The sequence below is a fragment of the Triturus cristatus genome, chromosome 5_1 (assembly GCF_964204655.1).
Source record: "Triturus cristatus chromosome 5_1, aTriCri1.1, whole genome shotgun sequence".
Classification (NCBI taxonomy): domain Eukaryota; kingdom Metazoa; phylum Chordata; class Amphibia; order Caudata; family Salamandridae; genus Triturus; species Triturus cristatus.
In genome coordinates, this window is record NC_140587.1 from 894,339,164 (window position 1) to 894,358,941 (window position 19,778).

The following is a 19,778-nucleotide window of genomic DNA, read 5'->3' on the forward strand; positions in this document are numbered from 1 at the left end:
GCATGAAGCATATACACAATCTGGCCTGTGATATATGGGGTTGACTTCAACCTCTTTCATTCATGCTAGCCTTGAATAATTAGGTCTTCCCGTTAATGCAGCTAGCTTTCATGACAGGCTATGAGACATGAACAGACATTTTGTTCACTAACTAGGGACCGGATTTCAGATTGTGACAGTACAACATATAAGTAATTATTCAGTCCCACAAATGAGATCTCCAGATTTCCCACTAACTGAGGAAACTGCTATCACCCTAGCAGAAACGACAACCGCCATAAAATCCCTCCAGAATGGGAAAGCCCCGGGTTTAGATAAGCTCCCGGGAGATATGTATAAAGCTGAGCCGATAATATGGGGACCTCTGCTCCAAGTGGTTTTTAATGAACCCTGGGCGTAGTTCGTGTAGTAGCGCTATGCGTAGCTGCGCGAAGTGCACTTTGCACCACGTGAGATACGCGTAGCACTACGCGAGCTGCGTACTGCGCTGTTCGCGATGATTGCACAGTGCCGGATGCTTGTCCGCACTGTGCAATCATTGAAAACGGCATCTTTCACAGTGCGAGCTGTCGTTTTCTGCCACTCGAGTAGATTTTTACTCGAGCGGCAGCTTTCTCAACGCATACTGGTAGTTTCTCATCGCGAGCGGCAACTTGATGTTGCTCATTGCGAACGAGGAAAAAGTCTCGCCGGGATGTAATTTTGCTCGCTCGTGGTCGCCAACTTGACGTTGAGGACCGCGAGCGAGCAAAAAATACCAACTACGCTACGCTATGCGATTTTGCACTGTGCTACGTGTAATTCGCGTAGCGCGAAGTAGCACAAACTACGCAAACTTCGCGAGCGTAGCGTAGTTGTCCGCCCAGGGTTATTTTTTATGCTATTTTGTGTGGTGGTGAAATTCCGGCGACCTGGAGTGGCGTCGAAATCATCCCTATCTACAAAAAGGGAGTCAAAGGGTCTCCCGCAAACTACAGGCCTATCAGCCTTATAGATGTCTCCCCAAAAATCTTCTGTAAAATCATTTTAACCAGGATCCAAAATTGGATTGAGGAAAATAATGTTCTATCAAATCTGCAGGCAGGATTTAGGGCCTCCACAAGCACTCCAGACCAAGTTTTTAGATTTCTTCTGTTAGTATGGAAGGAAGTGACCATTAGAGGAGGTCACTTGTATATTGTGTTTGTGGATTTAAAAACGGCCTTCGATTCTATAGAACGTACCCAACTCTGGCTAGCTCTAAGAGAACTAGGACTCCCATCATATCTACTTAAAATTTTGATCCGCCTGCATCATGACACTTACGCAAAGGTCAGGTGGAATTCTGATGGTAGCCTTTCAAATGATATTCCTGTTCACAAAGGTGTATGCCAAGGCTGTGTCCTTGCCCCAACATTATTCACCCTCTACATAAATGGGTTAATAGGAGAGCTGTATAATTGTGGTGGCGACCCCCAAAACTAGCAGGCAGTTCAGTGCCCTGTCTGCTTTTCGCAGATGATACGCTACTTATTGCCAGGACACCTAAGGGGATTCAGAACATTTTAAATACATTTGATAAAGCCTGTAAGGATAGGGGATTAGAAATAAATTGTTCTAAGACAAAATAGATGACATTTAACCCCTATAAATCCCATAAGGGTAAACTAATGCTGGGCCTGCAAACTTTGGAGCAGGTCAAGGCATTTGATTACCTGGAAGTAATAATAATAATAATAATGATCTTTGTTCGGCATATAAAAAATATGACCATAAAAGATACACATTCATCAGCACAACAATACAGTACATTGATCATCATATAATAAGAAAAGAAGACAGGGCAGTCAGGGCACCGCCTGAACATAAGGAGCAATGCTCAGAAACATCTTGAAACGTTAAAAACAATAAAAAGGTGCACCTCACACTATCCCCGCTAATGCGCCAGTACTTAAAAGTCTATCCTTTTATGTTCCTCTAGTGTTCATTAGCTTTAAAGCGGCTCTTAAAAAATTTGTGACACATGATAATGTAAAAGCATCGGGGGACAATTAAAAAAAAAGTAAAACCACCCGGGCCTGCTTAAAATGATGTTTCATTAAAAGCCCCTTAAGATACACTCTTCTCGGGAATGAGTAATAGGGACACAAAAGAACAAAATGAAGGGTGTCCTGTGGAGACCTATTGTCGCAGCCACAGGGCCCTTTTTGTTCTGAGGGTGCCATATACCCCTCAGGTACAGCCAGTAAGTGATGTAACAAGTTCAGTCTAAACCGTGTGACTAAAAATCTGTCATGAGCACTGGCTATAATAATTAAGTATGGTTCTATACTTTCTGTTGACGTGACTAAAATGTAGTTTCTGACCAAGGGCTTTTTCAATTCATTTTCCTCCCTTTGGGCCCCAATTAATTTAGAGAACTGATCTTTAATAAGATCTTTATCCCGTGTGCTCACCGTATCCGGGTGAGAGAACAGCTCTGCCCTGCCCAACATAGTAAGGGAATCCTTTACATATTTTAACCACAGGATTTTTAACGCATGATCCGCGAAGAGACAATCTTGAATTACTGACCTATTAAAACCTGTCTCCTCATTGGACCACACGTTCACCCAGCACAGGAGGGGTTTCACCGCCATCAGGTCAGAAATATACTTAGACCCCAGCTCCTCATGAACAATGAACGAGGGCGTACTTTGGGGGACTCTCAGCAGCCGCCTAAAATACCTGTTTTCTTCACTCTGTGTTTCACTTGTCCCAGTAAAACCCCACAACTCACTTCCATATCAAATTTTGACCTACGGAATGAGTTATACAGTTTTAGGATTGCCCCCGGTGACCACTTGCCTAACCTGTGATCAAAGTATGTAATTGCTCCCGTAGACTTTACCAAACCTAGACACTTACTCACCACTAGCTGTTTGAAACTCAATTTTTCATCGAACAAGATGACTAGGTATGAGAAGGCCGGTACTTTTCCCAGAGTATGTGTGCCGACTACGTAAGTATTCACCTTACTGCTCCTTTTCCCTAGTTCCATAATGTACGATTTTGTTAGTTTAGGTGTCAAATCCAAATCATTCATGAATCCCACAAACCCATCTAATAGTATCTGCAAGGCCTTAGGTGTACGAGCAAGGAGGACCGCATCGTACGCATAAAGTAGAACGGGGACTGGTCTTGAGACTACTTTAGGGGAGTCAACTTGTAATGCAGTTAATGCCAAGTCAAGACCGTTAATATATATTGTGAATAAAAAAGGAGCTAAAATGCACCCCTGTCTAACCCCGCTTGAACAGTTAAAATAATCTCTGGTCTTCCCCTCTTGTTTATATCTTACTGCGGCAGAGGTGTTGGAGTGTAGAGCCGTTAGTACATTAATTAGGGCCGAGTCCACCCCCAGTGATCCCATAACCTTCCACAGTTTGGTTCGGTTTACACAGTCAAAAGCTGTGAGTACGAATTAGTGACAGGCTGGTCTAGACACCACAAATTGAAAAGAGTACTCTGACCCTCCAGCATGCAAGTTGTGCAATAGTCCGGAGGGCTAGGGCGTCCCCATATCGACCGCTCTCGCCTATTCTGGAACTCCATAGGGCCAAAGGTTTAGGAGCAGCCCTATATGTGGCTGAGGTATGGGGGCTGGAAAACCTCCAGGATCTAGCTCTTGTTGAAAATAAATTAATTAGGGCGATCCTGAACCTACCCATAAACACTCCCCTTCTGCCGCTTAGACTTGATCTTGGTCTTAAACCTATTAACCACTTTGCCATTCTTAGGGCTCTCCTGTTTTGGATAAGGATATGGACTAGCAACACACAGGTCCCGGTGAAGGAGGCTCTGGTAGAGTTAATGGCTCTGCAAAAACAAACAGGCCATATTAAGTTGTTTAAAAAGATCAAGGATTGGCTATTAAAACTAGGGCTGGGGTGTATCTGGGAGGAGCCGGGGTCCATAACAAAAACAATGGTTCCCCTCTTCACAAACGGTTTTGGGAATATATGGATTTACAAAAGTACTGGCACTTTAACCTCTAGTTTTATAAATATAAAAGGATGGTTTGGTTTCGAAATGTTTATGGATGACATCGAACCCCCCCAGGCAAGAGCTCTGTATTTTCAATTTATATACGGAGCTCTCCCTTTAAATTCCAGAAGAAGTACCTGGAAAAATGTATCTGTGACATCAGTGTGCCCCACTTGTCATTCCTCTCCCGAGACCCTTGATCACTTTCTTTTCTTTAGCCCCTATTATGTTGACCTCCGGAAAACCTGGAAAATTCCTGCCTGCCGCTTATTATCTTTTACACGCCCTAGTGAAGCTTTACGTATTTTTAAGTCAGATACCACAAGGTGGCTAGTGTTTCTGCTCTTTGCCTGGTGGAAGAGGTCAAAAATGATTAAAAATGTTTCTGAGAATTTGATATGAAAATGCATACAATTTGATGTCAGGGTATAGAACCATGAATTTTATTAACATAGCTGCTCATGAACATGGAAACAAGTTCTCATCAAATTACCATGCAAAAGCTGGATTCAATGCAAAATTTTAATATTGCTAGATGCTGTGATAGCTTGTTTTTAAAACATAGGGGCCGATTCCAATCCTGGAAAAAGGCTTTACAAATCGTTGTATGGAGCGTTTTTCCCATACGACTCGTACCCGGTAAACTTTTCTTACAACCTAGGAAGTACGATTTGTACAGAAAGCCTCTTTCCATACAAATCGTACAAAAGACCATACGGCTAAAATAAACCAACGATTCTGATCCGGAACAGCTTGTACGCGACTTCTGTACGTATTTAAGCAGTGGTTTCCGGCCCAGCAAGTACGATTTGTCCCTATGGCACTCCGTACGACTCTTTTCTTACGTGAGCCAAAAACAGCCGTAAAAGCAGAGTCCCCAGGGGTACGAGTCGTACAGGCATACACCCCCGTGCGTTGTGCATGTACGGTGCATACCCCCAGTGCGCATGTAGTGTGCATACGCCCAGTGCGCATGTACTGTGCGTACCCCCAACATTGCGTACCCCAACATCGCGTACCCCAACATCGCATACCCCAACATCGCGTATGTACGCACCGTTGGGGTACGCGATGTTGGGGGTACGCACAGTACATACATGATGTTGGGGTATGCGATGTTGGGGTACGCGATGTTGGGGTACGCGATGTTGGGGGTACGCACAGTACATACGCGATGTTGGGGTATGCGATGTTGGGGTATGCGATGTTGGGGTACGCGATGGGGGTACGCACAGAACATACGCAATGTTGGGGTATGCGATATTTGGGTATGCGATGTTGGGGTACACGCGCACTGGGGCTACGCACAGTACATGTGCACTGGGGGTACGCACAGTACATGCGCACTGGGGGTACACACAGTATATGCGCACTGGGGGTACGCACAGTACATGCGCACTGGGGGTACGCACCATACATACACAACGCACCGGGGTGTGTGCATGTACGACTTGTACCCTTGTACGACTCGCACCCCGGGAACAACTTTTCCCGGGATACGTGTCGTACAAAGTTCGCTTCGTAGCGGGTAATGGCAATCCCCGTGTACGGAACGTTTTCCATACAAATCGTAAGTTGGAAAGCCGGTCCGGATCTTACTAGTACGGTCGGACTGCATTTTTACAATTTGTACGGAAAAGTGTCCGGGTCCGTCTCGTACAACTTTTCCCGATCCAATTTGTACGGATCGGGCCGATCCGTACAAATCGGATCGGGAAAAATTTTATTTTTCCCGTCCAAATCGTACTTCATGGGTCATACGGGACTTGTATGATTTGTATGGAAAAATTTACCGATACGAGTCATACGGGGAAAAAAATACAGGATCGGCATCGGCCCCATAATCTTTAATGATGTAATGCAATGAAATATTTTAACTGTTTTTATGCTTACGATTTTCTTTCACAATGTAAATGATCTAATCAAATATATGTATATATAATTATTCGGAGCCTACAATCCTGATATGAAAGCCAGCATTGCTTAATGGCTGTGATGGAGCATACCATCTGTAGCTACTGTACACCTTTGTATGGTGGTCAAGTGGGATGGTGCTATGAGAGGAGCCACTAGTCAGTGCATCACCACCGCCTCCTCAGAACACATCGAACTGGAGAAAAATAGCAGAGTAGCAATCTGCTACTGTGACTGCCTAAAGAAGCCTGAGGTCTGGACCTGCTCAACTGAAGTCCAATATCCTAGAGGAGAAAAAAGGAAGATGCAGGACATCTTGCAAGAATAATTAGCGTGAAATGCACTGTAGCCTTGCAGGAGTGAATAATTGAAATTGAGTCCTTCTGAACTGTGGCCTTGAACATATAAGACTACAATAGCTAGCTTATTTAGGAGGGAGAGAAGTGGGTTATCCAGCATTTAAAGAAATGGGACAATTTTCTGTAACAAGAAGCACGTGTAGAGTGATCGGTCTCTTACCTTGGAGCTGTGTCTGGAGTTCCCCAGAGGTGCACCAAGAAAATTGGGAGCATTTGAGTGTTCTAGTCAATCCCTGCTCTCCAGGCCTCTGTGAGGCAGAACTATTTGCTGGCAACTATTTTGTATTTTCATTTTGGTGCCTAAGTGGTTTCAGGTAGCCATTTTTGGCAATTCACATAGAACAGTATTGACTTCTGTAACTCATTAGCTATTTGAGATTATTTTTACTTTTTGTCTCCAGAAAATCATATTTCATGAGCCACATATTCAATTTACGTTGTTTTGATACTGATTTAATCATTTTATTTATCTCGTTCAATACTTTGGCTTGGGAATTTCTCTGATACATATTTTATGACTTTAGTGTTGGTTTGATGCTGCCTAAATATTTCAGTGTTAATGACTGGACAAAGTAAATCTCGCACGTGCTTCTTTTGTGATTGACTGAAAAAAGGGTGGATCCTTCTAGTTGTCATGGTGCCACCCTACACTTAACATGCACATCAAAGTTGTCTCAAGTCTCCTTAAGAGGGCCCCAAGTGGGAGGAAGAAGCAACAATTGGCAGAAAAAACTCATTAGCTATTAGGATAATTCTTAATTGAAAATTAAGAGCTTTACAAGAGTTGGAAAGCAAGACACCAAAATGAAACTGAGGCACAGTAGAGAAACAGTGATGCTAAGTCATGTCATGTCATGCTATGTCATGTCCTGCTATGTCATGTTATGTCATCTTATGCTCTGTCATATCATGTTATGCTATGTTATGTTATGTGTATTTATACAGCTCACTATTACCTCCAAGGGTATGCTTGTGTTGGACAGGTGTGTGTGTCTAGCCCTGCATATGGTCAGTCAGTTAGTTGAAAAGCTAGGTCTTCAGCTTCTTGTGGAATTCAAGAAGAGAGGAGGAGGCTCTGATGAGGAGTGAGAGGTCATTCCATGCATTAGGAGCAATGTAAGAGAACGCCCACTCTCCTGATCTGGCTCAGTGTATGCCTGGGAAAGAGACTAGCATAACCTTCCAGTCTGAAAAATTCAACTTGGAAAAACAGATACAAACAAAAAGGAGCAAAGATCAAAGACTAAAAGTACCTTAAGTGGACTATGAATGCAACTGTGACTATGATCACAATTAAATCTAGGGGAATTGAAAGTACTGGGATGCTTTCGTCTCAGATCCAAGCTCCCTTATATGGGAGCAGAACAGAAATAACTTCAAAGGAAAATTGGCAAACCCCATCTTCCACAGAAAAGCTCTTGCAGCACAAATTGGGAAGACGTCCATCCAGGTTACGTATAAATATAACTCTACGTACACCCTCTGTCACATGAAGTAGAGCACTCCACCACTAACGAGGTCACAAGCACTCTAACTGGGCCACTGTTAGTTGTGTGTCACTCCATACCTGGACCTACTCTCAGTTATTAATTCAGAATCTTATGCATCAATAAACTGCCATATTTGCTTGCAAAGATATGCAAATCTGAAATTACCATGAGATTCTAAATTAAGCACAAAGATAAACTGATGTATTTTTATCAGATTAATGCTGCCCAGGTGTCTGAATATCAGTTCCTTTCAGAAACCAATGCTAGCAAACAAAGTGGAAAATAAGATCACAGTTCACAATGATAAGCAGAAAAGCAAATGAACATAGTCGTGACATTCTTTGATATGCCCATTAATTCAGGTCGTGACTTTAATAACAAGCCTAGCAATATAACAAACTCCACTCGACTAGAAGAGCTCAAATTTCATGTAATATGCTTTCGCATAGTTTGTGGAATTTTTTGAAAGTTACATGTTTATGCGTAAATATGTGAAATGCAAATCTGTAAATTAGTGCGATATGTTATCGCAAAATGCATTTGTGTGTCAATTTTTGATGCAAAGGAATGGTGCAAACTCTATTGCACCTCTTAATCACCAGGTGCAGCTACCTTGCTCCACAAATAAATGCAATCCCCCCACTGACGTGTGTTTGAATAGAGATCACAATTAGCAGGTCCCCTGTAATCAACCAAGCCCTAGTGATAGATTTCCCGGGTTAACTATTTGCTAGTCATTCCTCAGTTTCAGAAAGAAGCCACTGCATAGATCCATTCTGCATCTGCTATCGCTCAGAGAATTTCTGCACAACCTTCAAAGATCATGGCTTTTTTAAGGTAATCTGATGTTTTCAACTGTACACTTCTGTCTCTATTTCTTTTTCTATTCTGCTTTCAGATGGTTCACATTGGAATAGTTCTGTCCCACACTTTGAATTAGTAACTGGGTCAACAATTGTGTAAAATGTTATGTCTGACATTTTATTTATTTATTTAAGGCATTTATAGTTCACACAGCTACTCCAAAGCAGAAGAAGTGGAGAGATCAGAAAGGTAATCTAAGTAGGGAGTTAGATCAACCAGGTCTTTAAACCCTGTGAAAAGCAAGAAAGGATGACGAGTCCCTCAAAGACGCTGGAAGGGTGTAACAAAGTTGAGGGTCCAAATAGGCAAAAGAACGACCTTTCATACGGGACATGGCATGATGTTGTCATTTCAGGTGCAGTTACAGTTATTTAAGCAGAAAGTCAAAACAAACATTTTACTCCAACAAAATTGACTCTGCCGTAAACCCTTGTCATTAATTATTTCAAACAATTTACTTCCTTAACAACCCATAGTAAAAGTAACCCACCGTCGAGAACTGATAGACAGATTAGCCATCTTTTTCCACAATAAAATAGGCATATTTAAAGAAGGAATTAGAACCAGTTTAGAACCTAATCTCTTTAGTGGACCTTCTAACTCAAGGACTAAGTCTCCCCAAGATTTAAGTATTAGCATAACAATAAGGAACAACAAAATAGTCATGGTTAATATTTAGCCCATATTGGTTTAAGACTGCTGAAAACGAATTGCGGATAGTTTAGATTCAGCCTCTCCTTCTAAGTACTGTCCTGTTTTTTAAATTAAGTCAGGTGGCCACATCATTATGGAGATTTTAGTAATGATTCCCTTAAAACAGAGGCCGATCCTATCTTTAGGTTGCTGGGATATGACTAAAGGTGAGGTTGTTGTCTTTGAGATAAGGTGTAGGCAATTTGCAGAAATAGAAAAAACAGGGATTATGGTGAACTTGCATGTGATTTAAAATAGGCTATGCTCAGAGAAAGGAGGTACATAGATTATGGAATGTAGGGGGAGTTTGATTTCAAATATCAAAGGAGAGGCAACACAGTTTTAATGATTTATGAATGACGGTCAATGGCAGATGTCATTTTATGAAACCTCTCGATACCTTGATAACACTGACCATCTGATCCTGGAAAATAATGCACTGGAGAGATTAAATAATTTCATTGTGACAGTGAAGTTAGGTTCTTCTTTATTTCACAGTCAAGTCCCTTATAGAGTAGTATACCATATACCCAGGGCTTGTAAATTAAATGCTACTAGTGGGCATGCAGCACTTATTCTGCCATTGCAGCCTGAATGTAGTTGTAAACTGCCAATTTGACTTGGCTATATAACCCTGCAACCAAGTCTTAAACTCCCATTTTAGTGTATAAGTCACCCCTAAGGAAGGAAGGACCAAGGTAGCACATAGCACAGGGTGCATTGTAATTAAAAGGTTGGACACATACTTTTGAGTTTTACATGTCCTGGTAGTGAAAAAATCCTAAATTAATTTTTCACTACCGTGATGCCACCATACCCCATAAGATAATAATGGGTTGCCTTATTACATGTAAGAGGTGCTAACTTTTGATTGGGAGCAGACATCCAGGTCATGTTTTGATATCTATGAAACTGCAATGAAAAATCCTGTTTAATGGTAAAGTTGCATTTTTAATTATAATTTTGAAAATTTCACTTTTAGAACGTTAGCATTTTTCTGCCCTCAGTCCTCTTGTGCCTGCAGCTTGTCTTGGGTTACATGACTGGGTATGCCTGACAATTAGACGTTGAGAATTCCTCTCAGGCAGTCACACAATAGAGGGTTTAGGTGTGTCTGAATGGGCCATCTGCTGGCAGGATGTAGGGGGGGTGAACTGAGCACAGTCCCACTTGCAACTGAATAGGGTGTGCTCTGCCTTCACTTAAAGGACCTATCACGTCCTCATTGTCACTGCAGCCAGATTGGAGCCAGGGCAGGCGAGGCAAGAAATTCCACACACTTTAAAGAGCCTTTCTAGAAGCTCCTCCTACCTTCTAGAGGAGGGGCACCACAGTATAAAAACAGGAACTTCAGACCCACTATTCAGTTTACTCCTGGACCTGGAGAAGGATTCTCAGATGGATGCCTGCTGCTCTGTACTCTGCAAGACTGCTTTGTTGTACCTGGAAGGACTGCTTTGCTGCTGAAGCCTACCTTGAACCCTCAGAGGCTAGCCCTGATGTGCAGCCCTACACCTTCACCTGAACCCAGGACTACAGAGTGAATTCAAGGGGCAGTTGGATAGCCTCCTGTTCAGAGCCACAGGGGCACAAAGACTCCCATCATCTTGCACCCGCACCTGAACCCAGCCTGAGTGAGTCCTGAACCCCCAAGTGGTGTCCCACCAGTCTTGGACCCTTGATTGTAGTGCTAAACGGGCCCAGATTACCAAATCCCAAAACTGAGGACTTAGAAAATGTTGGGTCAAAAACTGCTCTGAGAACCAGAAGTAGACTGAGACCAAAAGGCTTACTTATCCACCCGAGGTGCATCGCCGGTCAAATTGACTTCACAGCTTCTACCGCTATTTTCTTCTCCACAGTAGCAAGTTTTTTTAAGTGGTCCTTTCCCAAAGGGTGTCCGAGCTGCTGTTCCATTAAAACAACTAAGTCCAAACATCAAAATCTTCAACGCGTCTTCGGCTCAAGGCTACCCAAAGACAATAATCACTTCTCAGAAACCTCCTGCAGCCTTGCCTCGCTGAACTATACCTTCTCAGAAATTTTTCTGTCAAAATTTCTTCTACATCAGAAGGTAAGTGCTGACTGGGACCAATCCAGCGACTAGCTGTTCGCGGTTTGCGCTTTGATCTTTTGTGGTGCTAATTTTACATTAAAACCTAACATAATTCATAACTCCAGTTCTGCTAACTGGAATATTGTCATTTTAGTGTCAAATCATTTATTAAAATGTCCTCTATTTTTATAGAGTGGCATGGGATTTTATTTTCTGTTGCATTTTCACTTTATTGCTGCTTGTGTGCGGCATAAATACTTTACACATTGCCTTGAAGTTAAGCCTGACTACTTTTTGTGCTATCCTACCTAGGGTCAAGCATATGTCAATTTATTGACTTTTTATGGTTCACTCTGCAAGATATTGTGGCTGTTGCTTGACCGGGGCTCACTCCTGTGTCAGCCAACAACCCAATTTCTCACAGAGCCTTACTTGCATACATCTTTGGGTGGGACCACATGTGTGCAGATTTGTGTGTCTGTCTGTGTGTGTGTTTGGCATCTCCCTGATAAACAGTCTTGCTCACTGAAATCTATACCTGGTGTCAAGGACCACTAAAATGATATACTTTGCTTCCCCTCCCACTGGGTTAATCTCTGTCACATTTGTGTGTATTGCTAGCATAATAGTGGCCCTCACAAACTGCTTGTGATTGTTGAATTATTTTTGGTGTTTGTGGTGTACTTGTGCATTCTGCCAGAAATCACTGACATTGTAAACATGACTGGCTTAAGTGTTGCCAACTTGGACATAATGGCAGCCTCCTCTAGCATAATAACAAGCATGACTGGCATTTTGTGAGCATCCTAGCCATTATAGTACCCAGCCTTGGCACAGTGGTGTCTCTGATATAATGGTTAGCTTTATTGATATATTATAGAACGCCTTGGCATTATAGTGAGCATCCATGGCATTTGATTGCAAAGACTGGACATAAGTAGCATATTCAGTCTATGTGAAGCATTTGCACATGTAAGAATTTGATGAGAATGACAAGCTGATATTTGGGGACCATATATGTACTATAAATGATAACTGGCATTTTGAAGGCAAAAATTATGTTTCTTTCGGAAGAAGAGATTTGGAAAATTGAGTTTGTTTGCTCAAAATAAAAGCATTTTTTGTACCAGATAAACATGTATTTTCACAAATTTATATGTGTATAAAGCGAAATGATTTCATTTCCAAAATATTTTAATTGATTTTTGAATGGTAATTTAAACTGAGTTGTGGAGACTTATTCTTGTGGCTATGTCCTTTGTGCCCGAAGGTGTGTGTTGCTTCAGGTGGTATTTCATTAGTCATGTGGAGGCATTGATAACACTTTTTCTGGCATTTCTGCTGGCAACTCGACCATAAATGTTTGGGTAGTTACTAGTATATGTTAACATATTGAATAGAACACAAACTCAGTTGTTGGGAATCTTTTTCCGGTCCCAGTTCTTCTGGAGATTGTCCTAAGTTTGTGTTAACAGTTTGAAGCCTGGGTCACTGAATAGACCACAATTTAAGTATTGACTGTCAGATATCTATGATAGCTAAATCCTGCATGTGTCAATTTTGCTTACTGAGCAGTATTTTCCCTTTCCTAACTCTTTGTCAAAATTTGATATTAAGGCAACCTCTTCTACACTTCTTTAAGGCAGTATACATTTGTATGATGAAAAATAATACCTAGATTATCGAAAATCAAATAAATAGCTCCACGAACTATCATCAATTAAAATAATTTTAGTCTGTTTCTAACCACTGGCTACCAATTCCGTTAACATCATTTAGTGGTCACTAGGGTTTGCAGCAGTGACCCCAAACGTGCCCTTGCTACCCATGACACTGCTTTTGTGGCCCCTAGCCTCAGAGGTTGCAAAATCAGTGTGAAGAACACGGGCAGCTCACTCTTTTGTCACGCCCAAGCCTAATTTTCAACTAATTTCTAATTATGCTAATAGTTAATATTAGTGTTTAAATCACTAACAAGTATCATAAAATACAATGCCGTAGGAGCTGGGATCGGACCTTTTCTGGCAGCTGTGGTAAATAATGTAAACTGCTTTTACATATGTGTTGTGTGCGAATGTATGACGTTACAACGCATACATTTACAACGCATGCCTTTACAATGCAGTTTTTGCATCGCAACATCCTTTACAACGCATATATTTACATCGCATGCCACTACAACAAATTTTTTAAAACTACATTTACAACGCATTCCATTGCATCGCATTATACCTTTACAACGCATACCATTACAACGCATGCCATTACATTGCATTTAAGATAAGTGTTGGATAGTGTAGGGGTAAAAATTACTATTCTAACTTCAGGGGGTGCAACAGTAGGGTAAGTGTTAGATAGTGATAGGGGTAAAAATTACTATTCTAACTTCAGGGGGTGCAACAGTAGGGTAAGTGTTGGATAGTGTAAGGGTACTATGCGTTGTAATGGTATGCGTTGTAATGACATGCGATGTAATGGCTGCGTTGTAGTGACATGCGTTGTACAGGATTTTGCAATCTAATGACTGCGTTGTAAATGTAGTGCTATTAAATGACCGTTGTGTGAATGTAGATGAGAGTGTGTTTCTGTGAGAGAGCATGTGTATCTGTGAGCGTTTCTATATTTGTATTTTTATTGATAATGAGTGAGAGTGAGTAACAGGTAGTGAGAATGAGTGAGAATGACTGGTGTAAAGTCACACAAAATGATGAAAACTGAAACAAAGTCTTGATAAACTACTTGCTTTCCAGTACAAAACTTTTTTATCATGGAAATTTGCCTTAAAGCAGTGCAAATAATGCTTTGTGCTACTTTGCACTACTTTGCATCACCGAGCATTCCATGGTTGTACTATGGAGATACCCTTACTAAAACCTAGAGCATTTGACGCAAAGCCCTATCTACTAAAGATGTAAGACATGGCTTTGCACCAACAAAATAACATATACTGGAGCAGGCGCTAAGTTGGAGAAAGGGTTTAATTTGTTCTAACTTTCTACACATTGCAGTTTGCTGCACTATACAGCACACATTCAGTGTATTAAAAGATTTAAAGTTTGCCTAGGCATATTATTTTGTACTAGAAGGTTAGCGTTCAAATACATAACCTATGCTAAACATCACATGCAATGGAATAAATGTAAGGTGCAATGCAACTTGTTTGTATATGAGAGTTTTTTTTTTTAGTAAATGTGCCCTTAAGTGTCAGTGAGTGTGAGGGAGTGATAATAAGTGAGTAACAGAAGGAATGACTATATAGATGTGAAAATTTGTTGGTGAGATTGAAGGAGCATGAGTGTTAGGCAGCGTTAGAGAGTCTGAGGGAGTGTGATCAAGAATGAGTGGGAGTGATTAACAGTGAATGAGTGTAACTGAAGGAGAATTAATTACTTAGTGCAAGTGAGTGACAATGAAAGAGAGAGAGTGTGAGTGTGGTGGGAATGAGTGAATATAAGTAAGTATGAACTAAAATGTAGTGATATGCTTGCGAGTATGCCCCTACCCACAGCATATAGAACATACTTCTTGACTTAAAAAGGCACCCATGGCACAATTCTGGCACTGGTATGCTAGAGATGGTTCTTTGCTTGACAGGCATCTGTGACATAATTCTAGAAAACAAGGGAAGGATATTCATGGCATATTAGGACACACATGTCAAAATTCTGGCACTGGCATATTTGATGCATTTTATGCATTTCGTAGCTTATGGGCACCCGCGGCAAAACGCTTGTGCTGGCCTATTGAAGGTAATTTTTGTCCTAAGAGAGGACAACCATGGTAATTAGGAGGGAGCAATCATAACAAAATACTAGCTCTGACATACAACAGATAATTTTTGACATAAGGGTCACCCAATGTTTATGGACAGCACTAATGGCAAAATTTTGGTAGTGCTATTTTATTTGTATGTGGATGCACGTTGTTTTGCATGGAACAGCGGGGGCATGTTTGGCACGGATTTGGTGTAATGGTTCTTAGTGAGTTAGGGGTGAAAAGTGCTTGTGAATGAAAAGTTTCTAAAATGAATGGATTGGAGTCTGCGCAATGGGTTTAGTTATGTACAGTTTACGTTTCATTTCCAATGTCGCAAATATTAAATGGTGGTTTTAACTTTGTAGTTACCCCTGATGAAGGGCAGTTCAGCCTGAAATGCATTGGCTCTATGAGAATAAGGTTGCCCAGGATGTACTGTGTATTCCCACGTGCCATAGAAAAAGGCCTGGACAAACATTACTCTAGCATTTGAAGCAATTGGGATGCACGCAGCCTTGTATATGAATGGAGAAAGCAATAAAAAAACTTAAGAAAGAGAAAGTTGAGTAAAACCAACTAAAATGGATTACTTAATTAATAATGGAGTCTTTTGAATATTTCTGGATTTTGCTGTATGACTGGTAGATGGACTGTGACGATGTGCCACATCTCATGATAATTCTGACCGTGGCATAATGTATGTAGTTTTTGGAATAAAGGGGCACCCGTGACATATGGGGAGCACCCACGACAATATGCTGGACCTGGTAAAATTGAGGTAGTATTTTGACAAACAGGGGTACCCCTAGCACATGTCTGAAGAAATGTGGGTAACTCCTGGAAAGTCTCAGGTTAAATTAGCCTGGCACACCATGAAATACTTCAGTATTGAATGAGTGCTTTTGCAGCAAATGTATGTAAAAACTCACTATGTTGTTCCTTATCTCAAAACTTTCTTGATAGATGACCCCCCGAACCCTCCCTAGAATATGTCAGACTTACTCACTTTGCTCTCTGCAATTTAGGGCAAGAATTACAGGTCATCAGTTTAAAAAATCACCAGGCACCTCTTCAAGAACAGAAGGTAAATAATGTATTGCTAAGCACTGTTTAATTTCTGCAGCTTCTACTGGGATGGGGCCTGGGATATTAGATGTTACATGTTGTCAAATTAATGAATCCCGCAGTGCATTGTGCACTCACCTGGCTAGCTAAAAAATCAAAATCCAAAAACATTTGTAAACAAGTTGTTGCCATGTTTCAGTATTGCGAATATGTAGGAATTTTCGTATTTGGTTCAGGGTGGTGAGAACCCTTCCCAAGCAGAAACCACAATCCCTGTCGCTGCAAACCAAAAACTCTCCAAATTATGCTGTGCTTAACCCTCTGGTAGCTTGGCACAAAAGCAGTCAGACTTAACATAGAGGCCATGTGTTATGTATTTATGCAACACAAGAAAAACTCCTCACTAAATTAGAAAAATAGAGTAAAAAGTAATAAATATTTTTACGCAAGAATGACAAAAATCCAATCAGTAGAACTGGCTTAATTGATTTTTAAAGTTTTTAGAGAAAAAGATCAAAGAGCCAACTGTGGGCATCTTGTCGCGCAAGACCAGTAAAAAGTTGAGTTATTGCCGACCGTGATGGAGCGCGATTCAGATACACAAGGTAGATTGGGCCCGATTTCTGCTTACCCTCAGACTTAAAAGACATTTTGAAGAAAAATGTCTAAGAAAGTAAAGTTCAGTGGGGCAAGGCAGCCAGCGGTGTCTGAGAAGGAGGCGTCATCATCGGGGAGCATCTGGACGAAGTTGTGGTGAAGATTTATATGTTCAGAGTTAGTCTCTTTTTTGGACATCAAAAATCTCCAGCAGGAGAAAGCTGCAGGCTGCATCTGACGAGGGCTCCAGGAGGCCGGATACCCTTCTGAAGAGGAGCTGCTGAACAAGATTTACTGCTGCGAAGAAGAACGTATCAGCAGCTACCGCAATGTCAGACTGACAAGCGATGCACCTTGGGCCCATCAGCAAGACAGATAGGTCCCGGTCTTCTGTAGGTTCTCAAATAACCTTTTGATGGCAACTATTTTAAGTCCTTAGTTTTGTTTTTTGACTGTTTGCCTACCTTTTTGCACCACATCCAAGGATTCACGACTGAGTAGGCCCCAGTTGAAGGGTAGGACTCACTGCAGGCAGGGTCCAAGTGCAGGTTTAAGGTTTTGTTTTTGGAGCCTTTTATGTCCCTGTTGCTGAAGGTCTTACAGGCAGGCCTCTATCTACATAACATTCTTGGGCTGCTTCTTTGAAGTCAGCTCACTAATTGGGGCTACAATGGTGCCATACCACTTGATAAACCTCCTATAATATCCAGTGAGGCCCAGGAAGGACCACACTTCTGTCTGAGATTTGGGTGTTCCCATGGTAGGATTGTCTTGGCTTGGAGGGACTGCACCTTGCAACCGCCCAATGTTTGTCTCAGATATACCACAGAACCCTGCACTATCTGGCTCTTGCTGTCCTTTCTAGTCAGGCCTGCCTGTTGCAGAACCTGAAACACTTATTGGAGGCGAAACAGGTGGTCCTCCCAGCTGGAGCTGAAGAAAGCTATGTCATCATGGTAGGCCACACTACAGGCCTTCATCCCAACCAGGACTCTGTTTACCTGTGTGTGGATGGTGACAGGGGCATCCTTCAACCTAAGGGGCATCACCCGAAACTGGAAGTGGCCCTCTGGGTTATAGAATGCTGAAATCTCTTTAGCCCCCTCTGTCAGAGCAATCTGCCAGTATTGTGATGTCAAAATAGTACTCAGTAACTTGGCAGCTCCCAGACTGTCTAAAAGCTCAGCAGCTCAGGGGATTGGGTGAGCATCAGTCTTGGTGACAGAGTGGAGCCCACTGTAATCCACACAGAACCAGAGTTCTGGGTTGGTGCCCAGTAGGCTGGTTGTCGCTACCAGCAGTACAGGGTTGGCTTAGGGACTATGAGAGTGCTCAAACTCACCTGATTCAAGCATCTTGGACACCTACTCCTTGATGCTAGCCTTGTTACATAGCTTGTAAATGTCATTACCACAAGCATAGTGTCTCCTGTATCAATATCATGGGTACACAAATGTGTACGCCGAGAGGTGAGGGGGAACAAAGAGACAAACTGCCCCAACAACTGGTGAACTCGTGACAATCCCTCTGCTTCTCTGCGGTCAGGGCAGGAGAAAGGTTGACATCTTCCATTGACCCCTCCTGCTCCTTGGAAGATAGGAGGTCGGTGGAGAGGATTGGTCTCCACTTTCACCTCATCATCTGTCACCAGAAGCATGGGGAATTCAGACCTATCATAATGGGATTTGAGGTGAGTTACATGGAGTACCCTTAAGGGGCTCCTGGGGGTCTCGAGGTCCAACAAGTAGGTGATCACCCCATTTCTCGCCTTCACCTCATAGGACCCTGACCAGTACTATTGGAGGGCCCTGGACCCCAATGACTCCATCCCCCAACTTTTTCAACCAGTGTGGCCTTTTGGTCATGCCAGGGCTCTATCAAATCCTGGCTGGCTTCCAGATTGGCATAGGCCTTCTTCCAGAAGTGGTGAATCTAGGTCTTCATGGACAGTATGTAGCTGACTACATCTTCAGGGAGCCTACTGGGAGCTTTCTCCGACCCCTCCTTAATGAAACTCAGAGGCCCGCTATCAGGGTGGCTATAGAGGACTTCAAAGGGGCTAAACTCAACTCCCTTCTGTGGCACCTGCCTAAAGGCAAAAAGTAGGCATGTTTAGAGGATGTCCCACTTCTTCCTCGTCGGCTCTGGCTGGCCTTTAATCATGCATTTCAGGGTTTTGATGAACCTTTCAATATGCCCATTTGTCTGAGCGTGATAAGATGGGGAGAACATATAGGTTACCCCCCCCCATCCCACAACATGGAGCCACCCATCACATTTGTGCCTCTGTTAGACACAACGTCTTTGGGGAACCACACTCAGGTAAAAAAAACTGTTAGAAATTGGGTTACTGTTTGAGGGGGTAAAACCCTACTCAAGCAGGAACCACAATCTGTCAGGGTGAAACACAAGCAAACCCCAAATTAACCTGAGCTTAACCCTCTGGTAGATTGGCACAACAGCAGTCAGGCTTAACTTAGAAAGACGATGTGTAAATTATTTATGCACTACTTCAAGCAGTAATAAATTGAAAACACAACACAAGAACAATCCCACACTAATTTAGAAAAATAGAGTAACATTGAATCAATTATTTGACACCTAAACAACAAAAATCCATTTAGTAGAACTGGAGATATGCAATTTTAAAGATTTCAAGTAAGCAAAGCACCTAAAAGCTCAAAGCACCACTCTAGGTTATCTGGTTGTGCGAGACTGGGTCAAAGTAACAATTTGAGGCTGACCACGATGGAATACCGGCAAAATACACGTTAACGTGGCTTTATGCCGCCTTATAAATAAGGACCCCTTTTATGCTACACTTAGCCTGAAAGGGGTGGGCAATGGTTGTTATGGTGGGCATTCCGCCGCAACACCCATTGATTTTGATGCTGCCCCCTATGTACAGGGGTGGCATAAATAGGAGTCAGCGTCAAAATTAAGACAAGGGAAAACCTGGTCTTAACATGGTGAAACGGG

General features: G+C 42.2%; 1 protein-coding gene across 2 annotated transcripts in view; it reads right to left on the reverse strand.

Moving 5' to 3' along the window:
• Positions 1 to 19,778, reverse strand: part of LOC146831577 (cytidine monophosphate-N-acetylneuraminic acid hydroxylase-like) — a 567,547-nt gene that overhangs the window by 243,269 nt on the left and 304,500 nt on the right. The gene's annotated exons all lie outside the window — the stretch shown is intronic.